This window comes from Canis aureus, chromosome 9 (genome assembly GCF_053574225.1).
Source record: "Canis aureus isolate CA01 chromosome 9, VMU_Caureus_v.1.0, whole genome shotgun sequence".
NCBI classification, from domain to species: Eukaryota; Metazoa; Chordata; class Mammalia; order Carnivora; family Canidae; genus Canis; species Canis aureus.
The window spans coordinates 7267289-7292600 of NC_135619.1; the positions used below are offsets into that span (position 1 = coordinate 7267289).

At 44.1% G+C, this 25312-nt stretch overlaps 1 long non-coding RNA gene across 2 annotated transcripts; it reads left to right on the forward strand.

Moving 5' to 3' along the window:
• The first annotated feature begins 1087 nt into the window (after positions 1–1087).
• On the forward strand, positions 1088–6467 carry LOC144320017 (uncharacterized). 2 transcript variants are annotated; one of them, XR_013385612.1, is made up of 3 exons: positions 1088–1297; positions 1813–1951; positions 6072–6467. It is a non-coding gene; the product is annotated as an uncharacterized LOC144320017 (long non-coding RNA). The 2 variants fall into 2 exon arrangements; XR_013385613.1 differs by having other exon boundaries at positions 6127–6467.
• The last annotated feature ends 18845 nt before the right edge of the window (positions 6468–25312 follow it).

Genomic DNA, 25312 nt, shown 5'->3' on the forward strand with positions numbered 1-25312 from the left:
GCATCAGAGTATGTTGATGACATCTATATGGGCCAGCCTCCCTGTTTGGGAGTGGATGGGTGGAAAGTGCCGTCTGGAGGGACAAAAAGAAGACCTCGGATATAGGAGCCAACAGAGGAAAGGACAAGGAGCTAAGCTGCTTTTCCATCTGCCTCTGTTTTATTTTTATTTTATTTTATTTTATTTATTTATTCATTGAGACACAGAGAGAAAGAGAGAGGCAGAGACACAGGCAGAGGGAGAAGCAGGCTCCATACAGAGAGCCTAACGTGGGACTCGATCCCGAGTCTCCAGGATCACGCCCTGGGCTGCAGGTGGCGCTAAACCGCTGCGCCACCGGGGCTGCCCCATCTGCCTCTGTTTTAATGACGCACACAGATTAAGAAAACAATATAACTATTTAGAAATATGCCGAGGGATGGCAGTGCCTTGCGATGTGCAGGGCTGTGCACCAGAATGTTGATTACAATTGGTGCACTCCATTTTGAAGATCTATTTTGAAGGAGTTATTAACTTGGGCTTTAAACACAAAACAAACAAAATGATTAATTCTAAAACTGCTGCTGTTGCTGATCTTATCCTGATTGGATCCTTATTAGAAAGAGGAAAACTAGGGAGACAGAACATGAAAGACTCCTTACTCTGGGAAACGAACTAGGGGTGGTGGAAGGGGAGGTGGGCGGGGGGTGGGGGTGACTGGGTGACGGGCACTGAGGGGGGCACTTGACGGGATGAGCACTGGGTGTTATTCTATACGTTGGCAAATTGAACACCAATAAAAAATAAATTTATTTAAAAAAAAAAAGAGGAAAACTCTTCTAAATCATGAAACACAGTACTTGTGGATTTGTGTGACTATGAGCAAAGGAAGCAGGTATCCCCAGGATGGAGGCTTGCGTCTGAAGACCCTGGACAAGCTTGATGAGAAAGACACAAAAGTCTTTAAACCTTAACCGAGATGCAGAACATTTAGTAGGACAGAGCATCCTCTTGGCAGATGGTTAGTCTTCCTCTTCATCAGATGACCTGCCTATTTCTGAGTTAATCATTTGCATTCTATTCATTTCAACATGAGGGCTGCTGGTGAAAGAACAAGATAATCAAGGCAAGAACTCAAGCATCCATCAGATCGACTGAAGAGCTGGAAACTTTCTGTGTATCCTTGCTTTTTAATCTCCTAAAACCTTAAACTACATCCCCCTTAAATTATATCCATATTTCATCTTTTATAGAATGTTTTGGATGTCCACAAGCAAGTAATTTATAATAAGATGTTTTCTGAACTTTCTTATTTCAGGTGGGAAAACTGAAATCTTCTTTCTCATTGATTTTTAAAACTGGTGGTATGAACATATCAGCGCCTGGTACGGATGAATTCACCACTTTACAAAGTGGACACTGAAGAGAAACCTCCAGATGATTGGTCACAGTTTTGTCATCTGGATATGCCATCAAGTTCCCTTAATTGGCACTTTTGGGTTCTTTACTGTCTGCTCAGAACCTCTGAAGGGAAATGTTAAGAAAAATCGAGCTTATTGCTATTAATTGCTTCTGGTTCCTGCAGTTACAGAATCTAACAAGATGACACTAACAGGACAAGTAGTTTGCTGTGGTTCCACACATTTTGAGAGGTGTAAAGATTATCAACAAAATTTTTCTATTCATTTACTCACAATGTGAGACAATTCAGGGGTAGAGTGGAAAGAACAGTTAAATATGAGGTCAGAGTTTGGTATTCTAACTTCAGTTGTTTTACTGACTAGCTATACGTGCGAGGTCGAATTCACCCAATTCTGCATCTGTTTCTTATAGCTTCCCAACAGAATGATTATACTTGACAAGATTAATCCACCTGACAGTGGGCATAAGATCATTCAACCGAAACAGCCCTGGGGCGGCTCCAGTCCAGGACAGATTTAATGGTAGGAACAAGAAGTCTCACAAAATGCAGGTAAAGAACAGCCTCGGACAGCACAGCCATGAACAGAAAAAGATAGAATAGAGCACGTAAGAGTCAACACAGAAAAGCAGCATAGACAGAAATCCCCACACCAACAGAGCCAGAAGCCATCCCCACCCTGGTAAATTAGCAGCAGGTATCTTGGAGAACATCTTAAAGTCTCCTTAGGAACACACCTGGCAAAGACTCTAGAAAGGCAAACGTTGAGCAAGTGCATAAGCAAAAGCCCTGTATTTGTCTGCTAAAGCTGCCACAACAAAGTATCGCAGACTGGGTACTTAACAGACATTCATTTCTCATAGTTCTAGGAGGTGGAAGTCCAAGATGAGAGTATTGGCAGGTCTGGTTTCTCCTGAAACCTCTCTCTATGGCTTGTAGACAGCCACCTTCTTCACTGTGTCCTCATATGGACTTTTCTCTGTGTGCTGCTCCAGTTTGGAAAACATATCAGGACCCTCTATATATCATTTAAAGTTCATTATATAGAAGCATGCCCACATATCTGTATTCTCATGATATAACAGCATTTGTCTGGTCTTTGTTCTTTGTCCCAGTTTCCTGGAACAGAGCTTCTAGAACCCCGGGAATTTCCCAAGTGATAGAAGTATCCTCATCATTCATGAGCCCCAAATCATACCTGGATTTATGCTAAGATAATGGGACTGGGGGTGGGGGCTCCTGGATAGCTTCAGGATGAGGGCTGGTCACTACAAAGACTAACCACCTCATTAGAAGGTTGGGACTTTGAGCAACAGCCCTACTTCCAGGGTGAGGAGGAGGGCTGGAGATCACATTCCATCACTTGATCAATGATTTAATCAACCACACGTATGTAATAAAACCACAATAAAAACTAGACACTAAAGCTCAGAAGGGCTTCTTGGTTGGTGAGCACATTGATGGGCCGGGAGGGTACTAGCTCCTGATTCTCCCAGAGAGGGCAGGGAAGCTCTGCATTCAGGACCCCTCTCGACCTTGCACCATGTGTTTCTTCACCTGGCTGGTCCTGTTCTGTATCTTTTATAATAAATGTATAGTCCTTAACTACAGTGCTTTTAGCAAATTATCAAACCTGAGAGGACTGTGGGAACCTCCCAAATTTGTAACCAGTTGGTCAATAGTGCAGGTGACCTGGGAACCCCCACAGTGTGCCTAGCATCTGAAGTGGGAACAGTCTTGTGGAGGACTGAACCCTCAACTCATGGAGTATGTGTTAACTCTGGGTGGTTAACACCAGAAGTGGATTATATTACACAGGTGGTGTCAGACTGGGGAAGGGGGTGGTGGGGATGAAACAGAATCCAGGCCATATTTTGCTTTAGTCATTCTTAATTTCAAATCAAAGAATCTCTTATCAAAGGGTGTAAAAAGTCTTGTCTCAAAACTAAGATAGGAGCAGACTTGTCCACATTTGAGAAAAACCACTGGCTTTGGGCAGCTCAAAATTCAGATCTTGTTACCTGGTGGCCAGGTAAACTCCAGGTAGCCCCTAGAGACTTAGCGTCATTCATACTTTCTCCATCGGCCCTAACACCACTTGAGGGTGAAGCCTTGTTATTCCCATTCCTGGCCACACTGCATCCACTGGTCCTCTGCGTGTGGGAAGTGTTGTCTTTCTGGGACCTCAAGACCTGCACATGTGTCCCCTCATAAGGTCCCGCCATGAACTTCCTTCTCAACAACCAGTGTGCGTTTGATATTTTGGTGACCTCTGCAATGAAACTGCAGCCTTTCATACTTTTTAAAAACTAGGTGCTGACATAAGCAGCATTCACCAGTGCTAAAACCCCTCCTTTCACATCCTTCCTGGATGAGCACACTCTTTAGCTTCCCTACAGCTTCCCACTAATTCCCTACAAACATTGAGCTGTGCTTGAGATCAATTCATGTAAGGAATTTGGTTGAATATCTTTTAGGAATGACTACAGTCAAACTTCAAGTCAGTAGTGGGCAGGGGAAAAACTCCTCGTCCAGAATGCTGTCTTAATAAGGTCCATTTTAGTCCAGTTAGATCACAGTTTATATACTCAATATGCCCAAGCAAGGCACATGAATTAGAAAGATCTGGTTTTCATGCTGAATACATCATTTAACAAATTCTGCCATTAACGTTCTTTAGGTGTTTCTAATTGTTTGTATTATAAATTTGGTTATCAATTTTTTTTATAACCAGAAGTAAAATCCCATTACAAATGACTCTTCATAATGGTTCTCTTCCAAGCCATCCACAGGGGCAATGCTTCAGATCCCACCAGTAGTCTGTGTAATAGTAATTGTCCAGGAGGAAAATCAACAATTGTCTATTCTCTTTATTATAGATAGAGCTGGAGAACTCAACCAACTATGCACAGAGCAATTCCATTTTTCCCATCACTTTGTAGCAAATGCCCTTTTACCACTTTCCTCACTCCCTGACCACCTCAGGCATTCTGACCATTCCTCTCAGAAAAACACATGAAAAACAGGTGTTTTAATGTTTGGAAGTTGGAGGAAGAAAGGGAATGAGTTGGCTAGTATTTTCCTCCTTGTTCTCCTGGGTGTGGAGCTCCTGATCACACATTTCAGAGTCTGAGACTTCATTCTGAGTCACCCCCTGGTGCCCTGTCTTCTGCCTGGGCCAGTTTAGCAAGAACCACACACACCCACGTAGTGGAGAAAGAGCTAGTAGATGCTGCCCTTTTCTTGAGCTCCTCCTTTATTTTGTGCCAAAACTAAGCTTAACTACAGGTTCCCATTTGTGGTCAAACCAATCAAGAATTCTAGGGGTCACTAGAAATTGGTCATTGCCAATTGTGTTCCTGAATATCAGGAAAACAATAATATTCTCAATTGCAGAAAAAATGATAGGAAATATACGGCATACATAATCTACACACACACATTGTCTACATATTTTGCCTCTATTTTGTTTCTATGTGATTTGGAATTATGTGTCTTCTCACATAACTTTCCACTTGTTTCAAAACATTTTCCCTTAACATCACATTCAGAGGTATTTTCAGGTAGCAGTTACTGGAAGAGAAGGAAATCAAAGTGCTTTAATGAGCATTTCTAGTTTTCATCAAAAATGAATGTCTTTATATACAACTGGTCCTGATAAGCATATAAATGTAATCATATTAAACATGAAAATGTCACCGATGAGATTTGTTTATTCCCCAATAATTGGACCAATTATAAAGCCAACTAAGATTATTAAGTGTTATTTTTCATTCTCAAAGAAAAGAGAATTTTTTAAAAAAATAAAAACTTCTTGGTCACAGCAAGAACCCAAAGGACTACTCTCCCTGTCTCTTTGCATGTATTTTACCTCAAACACACAAATACAAAAATCCACTTCAAACAAACCACTATCATTGACTCAAATCTGATCAATAAAATCAGTAGAAGAGGGCTTCTGTCCATGTCATTAGAGAGAAAATACATTACCATTATTTGGGAGGCCTAAGAAGAAGCAGATCTAAGACATTTTTCCCAGGATCCCTGGGTGGCACAGCGGTTTGGCGCCTGCCTTTGGCCCAGGGCACGATCCTGGAGACCTGGGATTGAATCCCACGTCAGGCTCCTGGTGCATGGAGCCTGCTTCTCCCTCTGCCTGTGTCTCTGCCTCTCTCTCTGTGTGTGACTATCATAAATAAAAATTTTAAAAAATTAAAATGTTTTTTCCCTCGGAAATAGTAAGAAAAGTAAATAACAATCTTTTAGATTCGGTGAATGAGGCCGTATGGGCTAGAATTTATTATGCAAGGTCTTAATAAAATCCTCATGCTACTCTAAATTTAACATTAGAGGGTCACCTGGATGGCTCAGTTGGTTAAGCATCTGCCTTCTGCTCAGGTCATGATCTCAGATCCTGGGATCAAGCCTCACAGGGGCGGGCCCCTGGCTCAACAGAGTCTGCTTCTCCCTCTCCCTCTGCCCCTCCCCATCGTTAGTGCTCTCTCTCGCTCTCTTACACTCTTCTGTCTCTCTCTCTCTGTGTGTCTCTCCTCCCAAATAAATAAAACTAATTTAAAAAATAAATTTAACATTAGAGTTTTGTTAAATCTTGTGGTAGAAATAACTAAGATGCATGCGTTATGAGATGAAACAGTAAATTTTGCTCTACTAGCTGCAGTGGACTTCAGTGCTGCCGGCCCCCAGACAGATTGTCTTCTCATCTACAGAAAGCACCTGTTATTTCCTCAAGATCTGGAATAAGACAGCACAGCAGTTCCATAAGGGGCTCAGGATGGACACCAAGCAGCGTCACTTGGTGCAAGTGGAACAGAGAGCAGGGTCAGCAAGGCCAGGTGCCTGCGCTCCCAGGCTCCCGAGGAACAGTGTGCTGGGGCCAAATGAATGGAATGTGCTATGGAGATGTCCAGCACCCACAGCACCCACCCCCTCCTTGTATTCTGCTGTCTTAGAAGATGTGTATGAAAGTGGCCTCATGTGGGGGAATAAACATTTTGTATATGCACACGAAACAGTTCTCATTTTAGGTGTCTACAGTTTAGGGGGATTCTCCAATCCCATCACTTTGTAGCAAATGCCTATGCCTCAGCTTCCTCAGAAAACATGATAGCCCTCAGTCCCATGGCACACTGGATCTGAGATCTGGCTCATTCCCACACAACTTAGAAAGAGGCCCAGGATCAGGGTCCCACACCAGACAGTCCTGCTTACCTCCACCACAGATAGCAGGACATAGTTGTATATGCATACATGCACCACGTACACAAGTATACAGTTGTCTGGGCGGGGAGGGGGTTAACTAATAGATTTCATATTTTTGAGTAGTTTTAGGTTCTGGGTGATAACGACGTGTCAATGTAGATTCATGGGTTGTAACAAATGTGCTACTCTGGTGGCAGATGTTGACGATGAGGGAAGTTGGGGAGAGGGGCGAGGGGTATAAGGGAAGTCTGCGTGCCTTTCATTCAGTTGTATATTTGTAATGTTCAAATTTAAGCACATATGCTTAGACTTGCCCTTTCCAGAGATAGCCCATCATCCATATGACCTAAAATAATATGAGTGGTGATTACAACATGTTTTTTTTAATGCTACCTTGAAACTAAAACTATTGCTCCCCTCAAAGACTGAGAATGGTTGATCAGCAGTGTTAACAATGACAGCCTTGCATTCATGCAAAATTATTGAGAGAAGAAAAAAATCATTTATGCCCACTGAGCACTTCGTATTGTGTCATTGTCCTAGATGTTAGCAAATTGGGTTCTTCTTCCTCTTTTCTTTCTAGTTTTTAGTAGCTTTGCCACCACCCTAGCTAGAAATCATAAAGTTGGGCACCTGGGTGGCTCAGTGGTTGAGCGTCTACCTTTGGCTCGGTCCTGATCCTGGAGTCCTGGGATCGAGTCCCACATCGGGCTCCCCACAAGGGGTCTGCTTCTCCCTCTGCCTGTGTCTCTGCCTCTCTCTGTGTGTCTTTCATGAATAAATAAATAAAATCTTTAAAAAAAAAAAAGAAATCATGAAGTCATCTTTGCATTGTCAGTCACCAAATGGTCTGATTCGACAAGCCTCAGATGTCATCGCCTCCTCCTGAGCCCTACTGCTCCCTTCGCTCACACCCTCAGGGCTCCCACCTGGCCTCCTTGGTGTCTCCTCATGCCCACCCGTTCTCTGTAGCCACCAGTGCTGTCTTTCATTCATTTACCAAATGTTGATTTCTTACCATGAACAAAATTGTATGTCTCTTACTTAAGACACAGGGGTGGATAAGACATCTCTCCTGCTCTCAAGGATCTCACATCTAAAAGGCAAATTCCCTTTTGTCACTCACTCTTCAGGGGACTCTCATTGCCTGTAGAATGAAATCAAAACCTCTAAGCACAGCACACTTTGTCATTGTTCATACTCATGGGATCTGGCCCCCATGATACTGCTCTGTCTTGTCTCCCACATTCTCCCACCGGCACCCAGGCTGCAGCCCCCTCAGCTCCCTATATCCTGTCCCCACCCATCCCCCAAGACTCATGCAAAACCACATCCTCTACCTGGAAGCTCCTCCCTCTAGGAAATCCCTGGACTTTTCTTCAAAACAAATGAAATCCCTTCCTCTGCCTCTCTCCCCGACACAGTAGATTCGTCCTTCCTCTTCATATATGGCTGTACAATGTCCACACTGATCTGTCTCTCGGGGGGCTGCCAGCCTGGAGAAAGGGTTAAACAGGCAATTTTGTTTATTCATTCGTCATTTGTCAATTATGCCTGCTTTGGATGAGAGCCTGACAGACACCCCATCCAGCCCTCCCAACCATCCCAAGTGGCCTTCCAACGTAGAAGAAAAGGAAGAACGCAGAAGATGTGCAGAGGCAGCCCACCGGGTCCCTGCCGAAGGGCCCGCAGGACGTTACCTTGGAGAAGTCGCCATGGCTGAATGTCTTCCTCTCAAGCTTACAGGCTCAGAAACCTAACTTCACCAACACAGAGAGAGTAGGAGAGTCTCTCGGGGCGCCAGCATCTCAGAGAGCCTAAGCTCCCGGAGTGTGATGTGGATGAGCCAGAGGGCCAAGTCAGTCACTCGCCATGTGCACCACAGCGTGTGCATGGCACCTACTATGTGCCAACCACTGAGTGCTCGGACGTGACTTAACTCACTACTCCTCACCAGTAGGAGGCAGGAACTCTTAGTATCGCCATTTTACAGATGAGGAAACAGAGGCACAGGGAGATCCAGTCACATGCCCAAAGTCACCAGTTAGGAAGTTGCAGAGCCAGAACTTTTCTCTTTAAGACTTCAGCTTGGGGACACCTGGGTGGCTCAGTGGTTGAGCGTCTGCCTTCGGCTCAAGTTGTGATCCCGGGGTCCTGGGATCGAGTCCCGTATCGGGCCCTCCACAGGGAGCCTGCTTCTCCCTCTGTCTATGTCTCTGCCTCTCTCTCTGTGTCTCTCATGAATAAATAAATAGAATCATTAAAAAAGAAAAAAGACTTCAGCTTTTTTACCGAACGGGTTACAGAAGGGCTTTAGCCAGCCAGACCAAAGTGCACATCATCATGGGACTCCTCAGATTCTTCTTTTTTGCTTCCACTTTCTCCTCAGCATGGACAGCAGTGGTGCAGGGTTGGGGGGGGAGTGGGGGTTGGAGGGGAGCAGGACTTCCTGATGGAGCAGGTCCAGCACCCCTACCCAGTAGGTGGGGTGCCCAACCTTGACCTCAGCCAGGGCCTTTGCAGACAAGCCTGGCCGGCAAGGTTCAATGTTCACAACCGCTGCTTTAATGAGGGCATTGATCCTAGGCTCTGGGACTGTCACCACACTGCTGCCATGCAGGATGATGGCTGAGTAGATGCTGGTGAGCTCCCAGATGAAGGCCGTGGTGCCCGTGAGCTGGGCAGCACTGCAGGGCCCAGTGCTAGTCATGGAATGAAGTGCCCTCACCCAGCGAGGCCTTAGCTCCAAGGACTGAGCTCCTTGGTGGCCACTGAAGAGAGGGGAGGCAGAGCTGGAATTTGAACCTGGTCCCCAAGTTAGTGGGGGTTTTTTGTTTGTTTTTGTTTTTAATTGTATTATTTATTTGAGAGAGAGAGAGAACAAGTGGTGAGGAGGTGGACAGGCAGAGTGAGAGAGAGAAACAGACCCTCTGCTGAGCAGGGAACCCGATGCAGGGCTCAATCCCAGGATCCCAAGATCATGACCTGAGCTGAAGGCAGACACCAAACTGACTGACCCACGCAGATGCCCCCGAAGTTGGTGTTTTTAACTATTTTGGTGAACATAGAGAAACAACTTCCAAAGGGACCAGTTAGTTATTCCCACCCTCCCACAGGAGGTTTTATCCTCCCTGTGGGGACAAGCAATGTGGGAAGCCAAGCAGTGCCACAGGAGGGTTACTCAGTGAGCATGTTACCATGACTCCAATGTGTGATGGGGTCAGAGTAGCCAGAGACATCCCTTTCCACAAAAACACTACACCTGTCCCTTGCCTGAGCAGCACCTAGCCAGTGTAGACACCTGCCACTCTTCAGGGCTATGTGCTTCCTCAGCTCTTGTTCTAACAAGAACAATATTTTTATTCTAATAGTTTTATTTAGGCTTTGGTCCATCTCAAGTGACCTCAGAGTCTTTCTGCCTCCTTCAAGTGATGTGGCACTCCTCTGTTTTGATCTTTTCTATGCTGATTTTATCATTTCTAGCTCAGAGAGCACTTGCTCCCCATTTCCACCTGTGCAGGTGACCTTGCTGTTGCCTCCTCATTCTGCCTCCGGGTAATATTACCCATATTTGAGATGACAAAACAGGGATTAAGGTCACAAAGCAGGTCTCAAGAGCAGACTTGAACCTAGGCCTTCCCAATACCAATCATGTTCTTTCTACTTTGCCAACTATTTAAGAGAAGAGTTAAGATCTGCAGCTACCCTGGGGCGCCTGGGTGGCTCAGTCAGTTAAGTGGCTGGCTTTTGATCTCAGCTTAGGTCATGATCTCCAGGTCCTGGAATTAAGCCCCACATGGGGCTCCGTGCTCAGCGAGGAGTCTGCTTGAGATTTTTCCCTCTCCTTCTGTCCCTCCCCCTGCTCACATGCACAATCTCTATCCATCTCTCAAAAATAAAGAAATCCTTAAAAAAAATAAATCCTTAAAAATCCTACAGCTACCCTACCGCCCCTGACCCTAGATCCTCGGGCCCAGTCTGGTGTATCTGCTTCCCCCACTTGGCCTCAGCAACCCACCCCAGGACATTCCCCTTGTTCCAAGCCTCCGTGGTGTCCCCACTTTACTTCCCCGGAGGCCCTGGTCCCACTCCATGCCCTACTCCCTGGTTGTATCTGCACTATACCTCAGGAGCAGTCCTGGCCTCTCCCTCCTAGCCATTGCATCACATGCACTGCCCTTCTGGGGCCTTGTCCCCATCTCTACTCACCTTCACCTTTCACACTGCATCTCTCTGCTCTTTGGCCCTCAACCCCAAGATCTGACCAGATCTCTACTGCTTCACCTGGACTCCCAGGAGGACCCACTCCCGCCTGGTGCCTTCTGTCTAGCTTCAGCTTGGCTTCCACTCCCCATCCTTCCAATTATTCGACACGCTGACTAAATTCTCTGGATTTTCCAAGGCCACATTGATTTCAACTATTCTGTCTCATCATCAGACCACTTGGCCCAATTTTTGGATCAGAAATCCTAGTCAATGGAGATTTATTGCACCTGGATATCATTTTCAAAATTGGTGCCACATACACAGGATACAAAATTCAAAAGGCATCAAAGAAGATCGAGTACAAATAAAGTCTCTTCTCAGCCGTGGCCCCAGGCCCACAGGCCCCCAGATCCCCTACTCAGACACTGGGACTTCGAGCAGTTTCTCATCCTTCCAAAGAGCCCACAGATCTCTAACTCGAATGGGACTGGCCATATTTCAGAAACAGCACTGCAAATTCTTAATAACTTATAAATTTAAAATTATTTAAAGAAAGAAATTAGAAAGCTCAGCTTCAATCCCATTCCCTAAATGAATTTGTGTCATTCCTCTAAACAGCATTCCAATTTTTATCTATACACACACATTTTTCATTGTTTAATCATGATAATATGAAAAATTTAGATCTACTCCCATTGCTAATTTCATACACACATTTCGTTTTCATTATTTATAATGACTGACATAATATTCATTTGGGCTATAACCCAATTATTGGGGTTTTATTTCAAGTTTTAACAATTATAAATAATATCAGTATAACCACCTATAACTTTCTTCTTTGAATTGTTGCTCTCAGATAAGTTCCCAGAGTGGTAGTATTGAGTGTAGGGACTAGTTCCTGTCACATTTAGCCAAATAGCTCTTAGAAAGGTGACAGAAGTTTGCAATGCCTCATACAGGAATGAAGAAACATCTTACTTTCATTCCATAAGTACAATAATTATGATTATCAACAAAAAAATGCTTCCTCGTACTTTCTCACTTAGCTCAGGTCAATGCCACCTATTTAGGTTTCTGTGTTTGGTGTAGGCTTCTATTAGAGGCAGTCCTCAGAGCTAATTGGACAAGGTGACCAGTTGACTTACTAGGACCTTGGCCAGGTATTTGTGGCATCCCACATAGAGGGCACTTTGGCAAGGTCATGAATGAATTGGCACATTCTCATTCTCTCTCTCTCCCTACATCCTTGGTGATATTGTTCCATATTCACCAAGCTCTTTTTATGTTCCTAGAAAGGGCAATAGTCTTTCCAATTTACTTTCTTTTAAAAGTGATTTTCTCTTTTCAAGTGTCACTGCAGTTGTATTTTCCTTAGAGTGTAAAATGTGTCTAAGACCCTCCCACTCTGGAGAGCGAGACTTGGACTTGAACTTGGACTCTGCACTCGCTAGTTATATCTCTTTGACAAATCAGCCTCTCAGAGGCTGAACTTCTACCAGTAAAATGAGAGAAAATAATATCTGTCCACCTCACCTAGTTGTTGTAAAGGGCAAATCAGAAGATGTAAGAGCATAAGAACTGTGTTATAAATAATGTCACTCTTGAAATATCCTTAGGACTCTGAGGCCATATGACTCTTCTCATTTCAGATCTCATCTCTTATTGGTTCTGGGAAAATATCATTGCATCTTCAACTATTGACTCAGTGCCTCTTATTTTGTCTGCTTTTCCAGGAAGTCTAACTGCAGAAATTGCAATGCTGAACTCTGTTCCCCAGAATGGCCCTCCCAAATGTTTCATTTCTTAATTCAGTTTCTTAAAATTCTGAATATATTGCTCAAGACCTTTTTTTTGTTCGATTTAAGTGGCAATTCCACTTTGTGCAACTTAAACAACATCTTCAGTTTGTCTTTTGCAATGATCGTTACCTTCATTCTTTTTAATTCTGACCCTCTCTCACTTGAGAGGAGATGGTATCCACTTCATTTCTTTGAAAAGAGGCTGCAACCGTTTTCTGAATTCTGTGTGTGGCTCCCCATGGTTGCTCTTTCTTCAGGGTTAATTAAAGCAAAGTTTTCTGTATGTTCTCTCTTCTTTTTTGAGTGATGACACTTTCTCAGAGAAGGCCACATTAAATTTTTCCAGCTTAATGCATCCTCCCCCCCCCCCCTTAAGTTATCTTAGTGACTGACCTCTGCTCTACCATGGAAAACTCTTTAGCAAAAATTCTGATTGATTTTAATAGAATTGGTGATTAGGATTTGATTTGATTTGAGTGAGTTTCTACTCACTCCACCATCTTCCTGGATAATATTCCTACCATGTCAGATCCTTCTATCCTCTGGTTCGAGAAAGTCTGGAAAGAACCCAAGACCAAAGATGGGATTAGAACCAAAGACCAGAAAAAAATGCTTTTTTGTGCTTTGTTGCTGCTTTAAGGCTCATGTTGGACCTAAGAAAAGGGGAGCAAGTATGAAGGACTAAAATGAAATCTTACCACAAACCCCTTAATAACTCGATTTTTTTTTAAGATTTTATTTATTTATTCATGAGAGACACAGAGAGAAAGAGGCAGAGACATAGGCAGAAAAAGAAGCAGACTCCCTGCAGGGAGCCCGATGTGGGACTCAATCCCAGGACCGCAGGATCATCACCTGAGCCAAAGTCAGATATTCAATCACTGAGCCACCCAGGTGCCCCTAATAACTTGATGTATTAGCTGCATTCCTAAAGTTTCTGAACTTTCCAGGCATCTTGTAAGCAGCAAAGGCTGTGTGGGTTTCTCTAGCAAATGAGGGAGATGCTAGATTATTTCCAAGGTCGTTTTCCAGCTCTGAATTTCTTCAACGTTAAATAATATTTAAGCTGTGGGTTCTGGCATTCACTGTGGTGACCAGAATTATCCCCACTTCCTGCTACCTCACCTTCAAAGTGCCCCCGTGTGCGTTTGTGCCCATGCGCATGCACACACACAGACACACCCCTACTCTGACTTCCTCATTGGTCAATTTTTCAAATCAACTGTTATTAAGCATAAAATGAACCCATGAAAGGGACAGAGAGGAAACTGAACAGGACACTGGTCTCTTTGGAATCATGGCAGCTCTGCTCCCCGAGATCTGCTCCAGCACATGAGGTGCTGTAGAGTAGAGCCCACATGCCAGCACCCCCAGCCTAGCATGGCTGAGGCACCAAGTCTCCACCCCGTCTGGACTCTGAGGGGAAGCCCTGAGGCCCTCTGGTGGACACACTATAGAATCGCAGTCTTCCATGCTTTGCAAAAGGCCCAGGAGCCCACCTGACACGAAAGCCTCTGGCAGCTTTGCCCCAGTGACCTGAAACCCTAACCAAGGGCCTACCTGTGAGGGACAGGCTAGGTCTTTGCCTCAGAAATGGTGACCTGTGTTATTTTGGGGCACGCTATTCTAGCAGCTGTTAGATTCGAGACTCAAAAAAACTAGGCTGGTTTTCAAACTGGGTGATGTTAAAGGCCTACATTTGTACTAGTATTTTGGGTAATCCAAAATCCAGAAGAAAAATTTTTTTTAGATTCAGGCAATTCAGAATGAAGCTCCTCGCCCCAGGGATCTTGTCTCTCCTTTGAACTTCAGTTACACTTACTTTACACAGGGCAACCCATTCTCAAGAAGGCACCTGTGGCATCTACTGGCAGAGAAGTAAGGCATGGCATAGTGTGAATGGAGGATGTGGCTCCCTTAAACATCGATCAGCCAACATTGTCTCTTTGCTTCTTCACTCATGTAAGCAACAAATATTTGTGAGTTTACCTTGTGCCAGTTGTGGCCTATTTGCTCTCAGATCTCTTCCCTGCCCCTTGCAAACACTGTTCCCTGTTTACTCTTACCAACTGCCTTCCAGCTGGAATGGCCAGTAGGAGACACTAGAAACTGGTGGGAGGCTGGGAAGTAAGAGAAGCCAGGTTAGTTTTTCCATCCCTCTCTCCTTATTTTGAGCACCATTTTCCTGCAAATGGGCCTACCTCCTCACCAGACAGCCCCTCCCTGCAGGGTCCTGGGCAGTCCCTTCCATAGTGCAGACTCAGCTTGTGATTCTAGTGACACCATCCCTCCTCTGTGTCCTTCGAGCCCTCTTGGTAGCAGCACTGTTCTGCGGGTGCTAATAGCTAGTCGTTTCTTCAGTCCATTCAGCTTCTCACCTCTGTCCATTACCTAAGTGATCCATTCCCTGTTTTTAAATCCCCTCTTTGAAGTGCCCAGGATGATGCTGTACTCAGTAAGAGGGATATAGCAGTGAGCAAGACAGTCCCTGATCCCATGTCACTCATAGTCTATCAGGGAAAACAAATACTTAATAAACAATCTTAATATATATATTTCAAAAGGGAATTATGTCAGAATGTACAACAGAGAGACCTGATCTAAAATAAGAATAAATTTTGTAGCTCCACAGGTAACATTAGAGATTCTGAGTAAGTGGGTCTTTACACAGGGACGCAGCCTCACGAGCTATGGGGGCAGCATGGCAAGCTTGAATGCCCCTTCTCAGCCTCCCTGGATCCAGCAGGGAAGAAAGGAAAGGTCTATAGTGAAAGAGGGAAGCTGGGGCTTTCAAGCAGGATTCCATTCACAGTAGCCACAGAAGCAGGAATGGAGTTATTCTGTCCACCTGCAGTTATTCTGTCTGCCAACTAAGCTCTGCCTGGTCCAGCCAGGGAAGAAACCAGAATCTCGGAGGAATGCATTGTCCATCCCCCTGGCAACCTCCAGAGCATGGGAGTTGGGCAACATCCAGGCCAAGGCTGCCTCAGAGAAAACGCAAACATTTAAGCTCCAACGTGACAGTATTTTCTAGGCATCCTCCCAACCCAGCCCCACCTGGTGAGAGTGAGGACAGGAGAGCCAGTGGCTGCTGTGCTCTTTTGTACCAAAAGGTTCCTGTTGTTGTCTTGCTGAGCTCAGGGCACCCTTATCTTCTCTGTTTACCCCGTCAATATTGACAAGTTCCAAATTCATTCAATGCCTCGACTCCTCTTGCCAAATCATAAAAGCTCTAAACTTGTAGATCAGATGAGGCAAACATACACCTTCACCTTTGCTACTTACATCACTGTTTACAAGATCTAAAGTGTATATTTTCAATGGAGGTTTTCCAACTGCAGACTACAGACGAGAGTCACGACTCAAATGTATGGCCATCCCAAGTCACCCCTGCCTTGCAGAGTCCTCGCATACAGATTGAGGGAGAAAGCATGTTTTAGAGTCTTCTTCTCTTTCCAAGTTCACTGCCCAACCTAGGTTAGTATTAGACCTTAGTATAGCTACTAACATTACAATTCAACATACTACTGATGTGGTTTTTGAATGTAGGTGAGGTTTGGTGGGGTCCAGGGCCGATGGCCAAGAAAGAATTCTTGAGATGTCTTCGGTGCAAAATAGTGGTTTTATTAAAGCACTGGGGACAGGACCTGTGGGCAGAAAGAACTACTGCTCCCTGCTGCCTGCTGCTGCCCCGGGTTTATGAGGGGCCACTGATTATATACTTTAGGGTTGAGGGAAGTAAAGACAAGGGAAGTTCCAAAAGGATTTTCATATGCTAAAGATTCATATGCTATCCCACTGGATACAGGAGGCCTTGCTATTTTCAAACTAAGGTTGCTTTTCCCTCTAGCAAGACATGAACATTAAGACAATTGGGAGCTTCCTGGAGGAACATTATACTCTGCTTGTCTCAAGTATTTGTCGATGGGCTGCAGGTTATGTGGACATCTAATTTTATCTATATTTCTTTCTGCCTTTGTTTCCCATTTCACTACCACCCACAGGGCCCTAGTCTTGCCTTTGAACTCCAATTACTTATAGTCTACATTGTCAAAAATCATGACTCAAGAAGTCATGATGGGTCAGTTATGGTTACTGAGTCAGGCCAAGAAAAGAAGGGAGCCCCACTATTGCTTGAGACCCTGGGCTTTTTGAGAAAATAAAGCCATAATGTCTTAAGGCATCTACTGTATGTAATGAATTAGCTTGTGTCTCTTCTGCTTCTAGAATGGTACTAGCTATGCACCATCCTTGGGAAAATTGAGGAAATAGTCCCCTGAATAATATTCTATAGACCTTAGTTCTCTTCTGGAGCCCCTGTTGAGTAAGGCTGGCCCAAGAGCTGAAGCTGGTTCCAGCAATACTTCTGTCACTCTCTTGAACCTGTCTAGTTCAAAGGACCACCCATGAATGATTACACTCACAGCATTAGCACTAGTCTGGGAGGAATGTTTATTTTAAGAATATAGGTATAAAAGCATAGTGAGAGAACCTGGAAAAACAGCCAAAGGAGCTCCCAAGAAGTCCACACCCTGGTCTCCTGATGGCCTTTTATCTTCCCTCTGCGTGTGTGAGGCTCAGCAGATGCTTATCAATTTAACAAGGTACTCATTCAACTAACGAAACCCATTCAATTTTAACAGATAACGATAAAAAACATTAGACCTATTTTTATTTGACCCAATCGCCTTTGCAGGACCCATTTTCTGGAGAGATCTCCATAGGAACCCCTACTCCCCACCTCACCCCACCCCACCCCACCCCCACACAGAGCCTGTGGGCAGGGAAAGGACTAAGATGCTAGAATGAGGAGCCAGTAGGGTAGAGTAAAGGCATGAGAGGGAGGATTGTGTTATCCACCTAGAACCTCCCAAGCCCTGCCCCCTGGGGCCAGGGAGAGCTGGGGCATGAAGGGGGAGAGTGAGAAGGAGGTACAAATAAATAACACTTAGTTTAGCACTTTTTTTACAGCAGTTGTTTTCTGGATGTTTCATTGATATGTCCTAGCTCCTCAGGTAGACTGTAAATTCCTTGAGTGCAAGGACTAAGTTCATGCTGTAAATCTTTACAGTGTTTAGCACAGTGCTTCTCCTGCAGATACTTAATCAGTATACTGTTGATTAATTAGAATCTGCTTTGGGGAAAAAATTGTGTACCCTTGCAACAATTACAATATGAGGTTTATGTGAAAGTACTGTATGAATATTATAAAGCTTAAAATACTTACTAGTTGTGCACTATGACCCATCCCGGACCCTCACCATGCCTCCTGGGGGACACTCCATCACACCTCAAATGTCCAACAGCCAGCACTCTGAGCTAGGGAGCCTGTCGTCGCCACTGGAATTGAGCACAGCTTCCCCTAGAGACAGAGCCTAAGGATTTCTTTCTCACTTAATTTTCCAGAAACAGTAGTCAGGACAGAAACTGAGGGCAAAACTAACCCCTCACACACACACCCCACCCCTACTCTGCTCCCTCAAGTCAAAGCTTTCTCACCCCTCCCCCTATGTGAACACCCCCTTTATGGCTGAATTCTAGAGTCTCAACAACAGTCAGGAACCAGCTTATATTGCCTCCCCTGGGGTTTGTGGCTCAGCGAGGCAGGGGTCTGGTGCTCCTCTGTGGTCCGAACCAGTGAGATCTGACTGCGTGTTTCAGGCTGGGCCTCACAGGGTCCTTCCTCCTGGCATGGCTCTCAGACTGGTCAGCCTGAAACATGGATAGTCAACACTTTGGGGTGGGGAGGGGCATATGATACTGACTCTCACAACCTGAACTCACATGAAATTGATTTAGTCACAAAAGCCAATAGGTTTTTGCAGCTGAATAGGTTTTGGTGGGGAACGTTACCTCCCAGTGACAAAAAAGATGTTAGCTGAGATCCACATCTCCTACCTGCAGTAACAATCAGAAAGCAGTGGAATGAATGCGGAATCAGGTGGGAGGGAGTTGGCTGATGTTGAAGGATCCTGCAACCAGACATTGACCATGCTAATGAACATCTACCTCCCACACTGCAGTACACCTTTGTGGTGACCAAAATGGCCACATCTACCAGAAAACATGGCTCTTCCCTGGGACAGTAGTAGAGACCCTACAAATTCTTTTTTTTTTTTTTTTAAGATTTTATTTATTTATTCATGAGAGACACACAGAGAGAGACAGAGGCAGAGACACAGGCAGAGGGAGAAGCAGACTCCATGCGGGGAGCCTGACATGGGACTGGATCCTGGGTCTCCAGGATCAGGCCCTGGACTGAAGGTGGCGCTAAACTGCTGAGCCACCCGGGCTGCCCAAGACCCTACAAATTCTTAACTCACAGCCATCTTCAGCCAAAACCTCCTAAGCTGAGCTCTCCTTCCTTTTTTCTTAATCATTCCATTGAATTTTCAATATATCTTAGTTCTTTATTAAATACGGACACAATCTTACATCATGTACTAACAAATAAGGATCTTCAACCGATACCACGATGGCAGGGCTCCCAAGGCCTTGCAGGAAGATAGGTCTCTTGCCCTTTCTCTGCACTGCTTTCCAGATTTCATCTCTACTGTACTTTGGGGGTTGGTGTTTTCTTCTATTTGTGGCCTCCAGTGGGTTCTGGCAGCCAGGTCTGCCCTGGGATCTCTACTGATCTGTCCAACAGAAACTTGCCTGACTTCTTTGTTAGGTCTCATCAGCTGTTAGTATTGTGATGTGTCATCTTCCCTTCTTTTAACGGCACTGTCATGAGGGGTAATTGCGGAGCAATTCTGAACACCCCACCTCTCTCCACCAAAGCCACAGTTTTGGGCCATAGCTCTGGAAAGAATATCCTGCCATGCAGTCAGGTATACCCTCTGGCTCTGCTCCAAGGCAAGCTTGGTCTTCCTATTTCTGCTGGTCGGCAAAAAATTAACAATCAACCATCATGACCTTTATACCATAGCAACCTTAGCAAAGAGAAATCTGGACTTTGAAAGCTATTTGGCAGGCTTGATTGCCCAAAGAAGTTCAAAGAACAGCCTAACCAATTGTGTCAAAGTCGATGGTGTTCTCTAGACCCATGACTGATACATTTTTATTCAATATATTTTAAGTTGGTGGACTCAAATAGGCAATAAGACCTGGAAAATGATCTGCCATTCTGATTCTGGAGCACCCAGGAAACTTTCCAGCTCAATGAATGCTATACAAATAGAGACAGTTTAATGTGTTATAGGACAGTGGCTTTCAAACTTTTTGGCTCCCCAGTAAGAAATTCAAGTGAGGGAAGCCCGGTGGCTCAGCGGTTTAGCGCTGCCTTCAGCCTAGGGCATGATCCTGGAGACCCGGGATCGAGTCCCACTTCAGGCTCCCTGCATGGAGCCTGCTTCCCTCTCTGCCTCTCTCTCTCTCTCTCTCTCTCATGAATAAATAGATAAAATCTTTTTAAAAAATTTCAAGTGAAATGGCAACCCAATATATAAACACACATGCACACACGCACACACGCCTCCACATAACTGAACCAAAGCTTTCTTGAGACAGTACTGCCTTAGAGAAAGATGCATGTGAAAGAGATGTATTAAGAAATATTTTCAGGGAAAAGAGTTAGAGGAAGTGAGGAGGCTAGGCCACATAAGGTGCAATATCAAGCCAGAGGGTAATCTGGACTCATTCCCACAAAGGACTTGGGGGACACTGCAGGTCACACCTCAAAGCCATCTCAGTGAGAAGACAAAAAGAGCTAGAATATGTATATCTCAACCCCACAGTCTTTGGTTAAGGGCTATGGAGGGAAGAAAGGGACATTCTTAAGCCCCTCCAGCTCTCCCGTACCTTCCAACATCATGCTGGCTTTGGGCAAAGAGCTGGCACTGGATTTCCCCTGCCGTGCAAGGAAGTACAGGGATCCCAGGTAACGTGGGTAACGTGCTGTATTTTCTACTCTGGCTTTTCATTGCTGTGTTTGGTTTTTTACTGCTGGCCATGGATTTGAATCTCAGTGCAGCCACTTTTGATCTGTTATTTTACCTACTTGAGGCTTTTCCTCATTCCTAAAATGAGAATAATAATATTAACTTTGCTTGTTGTGGTGAGAATTAGAATTGACATAGGATATCCCTAGCAAATAGTAGGCACTCAACTTGTAGCTATTATAGTTAATAAACGTATCCCCAAAATGACTCAAAAGGGTAGTACAAAAATTTCTTAATGCTCTTGACTGTATTCAAGACATGCATGCATAAAAACCCAAGTGGTGGACTTTGGGCTCCTTTGCAGAGATACAACAGGCATCTGCACAGATATTCAGCACCTCCTGCCTCCATGTCTTTGTTTTTTATTCCCTTTGACTAATGAAGCTCATTTAAGCTCTATCTTAAATGTCTCTCTTTCATAAAGCTTTTCCAAACCACCCAAACTAAAAATACTCTTTCCCACCTCTGAATTGCCATGCCACTCCATTTGAAATTATTTTATGGCACTTTTTCCACTTTCTTTTTTCCTCTCTGCAATAGCTATTAAAATCCTGACTTGGGAAGAGATAGACGAATCAATGGAATGAAATAGAAACCAGAAATAGGCTCAAATATATATGGGAATAATAAAGAAATTAAAACATGGGGGAATAATTCCAACAGGGCTGAGATAACTGGCTAACCATTGGAGGAAAAAGTTAACCTGGATCTCTATATCACTTCTCATACAAAAACAAATATCAGGGCAGCCTTGGTGGCTCAGTGGTTTAGTGCCTGCCTTCGGCCCAGGGCGTGATCCTGGGGTCCCGGGATCAAGTCCCACGTCGGCTCCCTGCATGGAGCCTGCTTCTCCCTCTGCCTGTGTCTCTGCCTCCCTCTCTCTCTGTGTCTCTCATGAATAAATAAATAAATAAAATTTTAAAAAATATATCAGATGCCCTAAGGATTTAAACAGACACATTAAATATACTACATGAAAAATATTGAATAACTACATGAAAACATGAGTGAATTTCTTTATACTCTGTAAGAAAGGCCTTTCTAAACATGACATAAAACTCAGAAGCCATAAGAGAAAAGACAAATACATTTGATTCCATAAAAATGTAAAACATATATATGACATCCAAAAGACAAATTCAAAAGTCAAACTGAGAAAAATATTTGCAACTCATGACAGTCCTTTCATAAAGAGTTTATAAGAATAGATAAGAAAACAGAGTAACAACCCAATAAAAGTGGACAAAGGATATGAATAAGCAGTTTATGAAACAAAACATATAAATACCTGTAAATATGTGAAAATATATTCAATCATCTTAATAAAGAAATGTAAATTTTTTAAATGTTTTCACCCAGACTGGCAAAAATTAAGATGTTTGGTGAAACTGTGCTCCAGGAGGTTGTGAAGAGCTAGGCATCATCACACTGAATTGCCCTTTAGGAAGGTTCCCTGAGACCAGAGAAGGGCAAGCTTTTCTGGAGGGCAACTGACAATTTCTATCAAATGCCAAAGTACATACGCTTGGCTTAATGACTCAACTATTGGCGTGGGTTTAGTACAGAGTCCTCCTAGCTATGTGGACCAAGATGCTATTGCAACATCACTTGTATTCGAGAAAAGGCAAAAACGACTAAAAACAATAGAGAACTGACAAATAATAATCCATCCAGATAATGAAAAAAGGAACAAGAATGAAGTAGATCTGTATGATCCCGCTAGTCAAAGATCTCTAAGATATACCAACAAGTTGAGGAGTGTACAGACACACACTGACACACATAAAAGAGTGCACATAAAAAATGAACACTGAATAGGGTCTTTGCTCTAGTTAACAGTATTGCGTCAATGTCAATGTCCCAATCTTGATATTGTATTACAGATGTCACCTCTATAAGGTGTCATCACTGGGGGAAGTTGAAGGAAGCATACACTGGGACTCTAGGTACTGCTTTTGAGTCTATAATTGCTTCAAAATAAAAAGATTTTTTTAAAAAACAAGGCGCAGAATGTGTGTATTGTATAATCCTTGGGTTTTTTAAGAAGTATCAAAAGATGAGAACAAACCCTTTGTCATTACGTTCAAAATGAGTGGGTAGAGTCTATGCAACCAGAAGGACAAACACACCCATCCCCTTCACTCCCAAGGGTTTGCTTGCAGCAAAAGGATAATAAATTCTTAAATTACCCCCATTTCCTTTGCAGAGATTAAAAGAAGTGCAGTTTTGTTCAAGAATTTGATCTGGCCCAACAAAAGAGAAAACCCTCAGAAGTAGACTGCTCTGTCCTTTGGCAAGTCTTGTGACAGGCCTTATTCATTTCAGACCATAGGCCTCTTACACTGTTCTGTAAAAGCAAGGCAAAGGAACTGAAGCTGCTTTGCATAAGAATGTCAAATGCTATCTCCAGAGAGGGCAGGCTGGCACCTTTAGGGACATGGTTCTCTTTCTTACTGTAGCTTTGGATAGCATTCTCCCTAAGAATCACTATTGGTTCTTAGAAGAGTGTGTGCGTGTGTGTGTGTGCATGTGTGTGTTCAGTTCCTCACAGGAAAATGGAATACCTTAGGAGAGACAAGGGGACTTTCATCTCATCCTCCAGTGAGATCTCAGGGAAAACATGGAGCTCCAGAACTGGACTTGCACTATCGTGGTGGCCGAAGTCAGCCAAAATGCACCCTGCAATTTTCTACTAATGCCCCTCATCAAATAAGTCAAACTGGCAAGAATTAATAGCTTCAGAAGACTTTTGCTTCAGAGTGCTCTGATGCTCTGATTCCAGGACAAGGACGGATCCTCTGGAAGACCAACTCCTACTGTAGCATTGGAAAGATTCTGAAGAAAATGTTAACTGTGTTTCAAGCAGCCTAAAAGCTATATACCTTTAACCAATTGACCTGTGTCCTCTAGCTGTTAACTTGACTAATTATAGCTTCTTTGAGATTTCAACAAAACACTGACTCTGGGGAAATAAGGAACAAGATGTTCTAAGATCAAGCTTGACCATACTAGAAACTAGCCTTCCCTGATGCTAGCAAGTCTGCTTGAGATCATACCAAGAATAATTAACTGCTGTACTATTGTTTTCCTGCACGTGGACCTTCACCACTTACCAGTGCTTCCCCCTGAACAACCCCCTGCTTGGTCCAGGACTTTGGAGATGGTCTTTGGACACTAGTCCACCATCTTCCCAGGTTACCCGCTTCCTAAACAAAGCAACCTTTCCTTCCCAACCAATTCGTGTCTCTAGAGTATTGGCTCTCGAATGTCAAGCAGCCAAACTTGGATTTGGGTAATGAAAGAGACTGCCAGTGAGTCCTCAGCAAAGCAAATGCCTGATTGGAGTCAGGAGTCAGAAGAAGGGTGGAGTAGGAATAACGCCTGCAAAAAGAGAGGGAGGAAGCAGGACTAAAAAGGAGCTGTTGGACAAGGTCTGACAATAAGGCCAGCCCAATAGGAAGCTCTAGAGCAAATATGGCCTATTAGAAGAGCCCTGTGTGAGGCAGAAATAGGATAGTCCTTGTCCGCTGTCCTGCTGGGTCAATGGCTGGGTCCAGTCTGAGAAGGAGTTAATTGTCAGCTGAAGGCTAGCAGCTAATCAGGCTCCCAGCAGACAGCACAAGTCCTTTCTAGAAGGAGGATCTGAGCTGTTTCCTGCATCTCCATGTCTGCATCTTGCAAGGCCTGTCTCTGTGGGAGGAAAGGGGGAAACCACAATTTTGAAAACAGGGTATTTGTGCCTATAAGGGACCCAAGGAGAAGTCATAGTAGGCATCCCTTTGGGGGGATCTGTCCCTCTATATTGTAATTCACACTACCCACAATTCCTCAGTGAATTTCTTGGTGTGATGGAATTGTAAGGAATAAAGAATAAAGCAGCTGGGGAAGTGTGATCTTCCCCATCTTATCCCTGTCCCAAAGCTTGTGTCTCAGCATCCATGTGGAAACCACCAGAAACCTAGAATCCTGGAGTTCCTGGAAGCAACCAGCAGCAGAAAGCACTAAAGACCAAGACAGAGCCAACTGCTACCTGAAAATAGACTGGGGAACACCCCACCACCACCACTACCACCCGTTCCTAATCCTGGAAATGGGGAAAAAAGAAGCAATCATGGGCATGGGGAAAAGAGAAGCCAATGACTGTCTTATAAGAACCTTTTAAGAACCCATAGCACAGAGTTCCTGAGAAGGACCTGTACAAAGACTGGATGCATGAAACTAAATGGTGTTCATGAACAGTTGCCTAAATACAGGGCAATCGGGGAAAAATTGAAAAACCAGAAATTCAGTAAGCTATACAAGAGATATGAGATTCTAGATAGGCCAGTATCTCACAAAATTAATAAGCCTTGCCATTTATATTTTTCTTTGTTTTGTTTTGTTTTGTCTTATGTAAACTTGACACCCAACATAAGGCTTGAACTCACACCTGAGATCAAGAGTCACATGCTCAACTGACCGAGCCAGCCAGGCACCCCAAGCAAGCCACTGCAACTGAATGAGCAAAGACCCAGCCAGTCTCTAGCACTGACAGATACATTCACTGCTTTAGTTTGGGGTTTTGTTTTGGGGGTGCCTTGTGGGGGGGAGGGGTTGCTTTCTTTTTAAGTAAATTACTTGCCAACATTCAAAAATCAAAGAGTTCATATTAAAATTCAGATTTCTACCTTCTGTTTAAAAATTCCTAAGATCTGGCATCACAGGGCTGGCATCTTCAATGCCAAACTTGGGTGGAAGTGAGT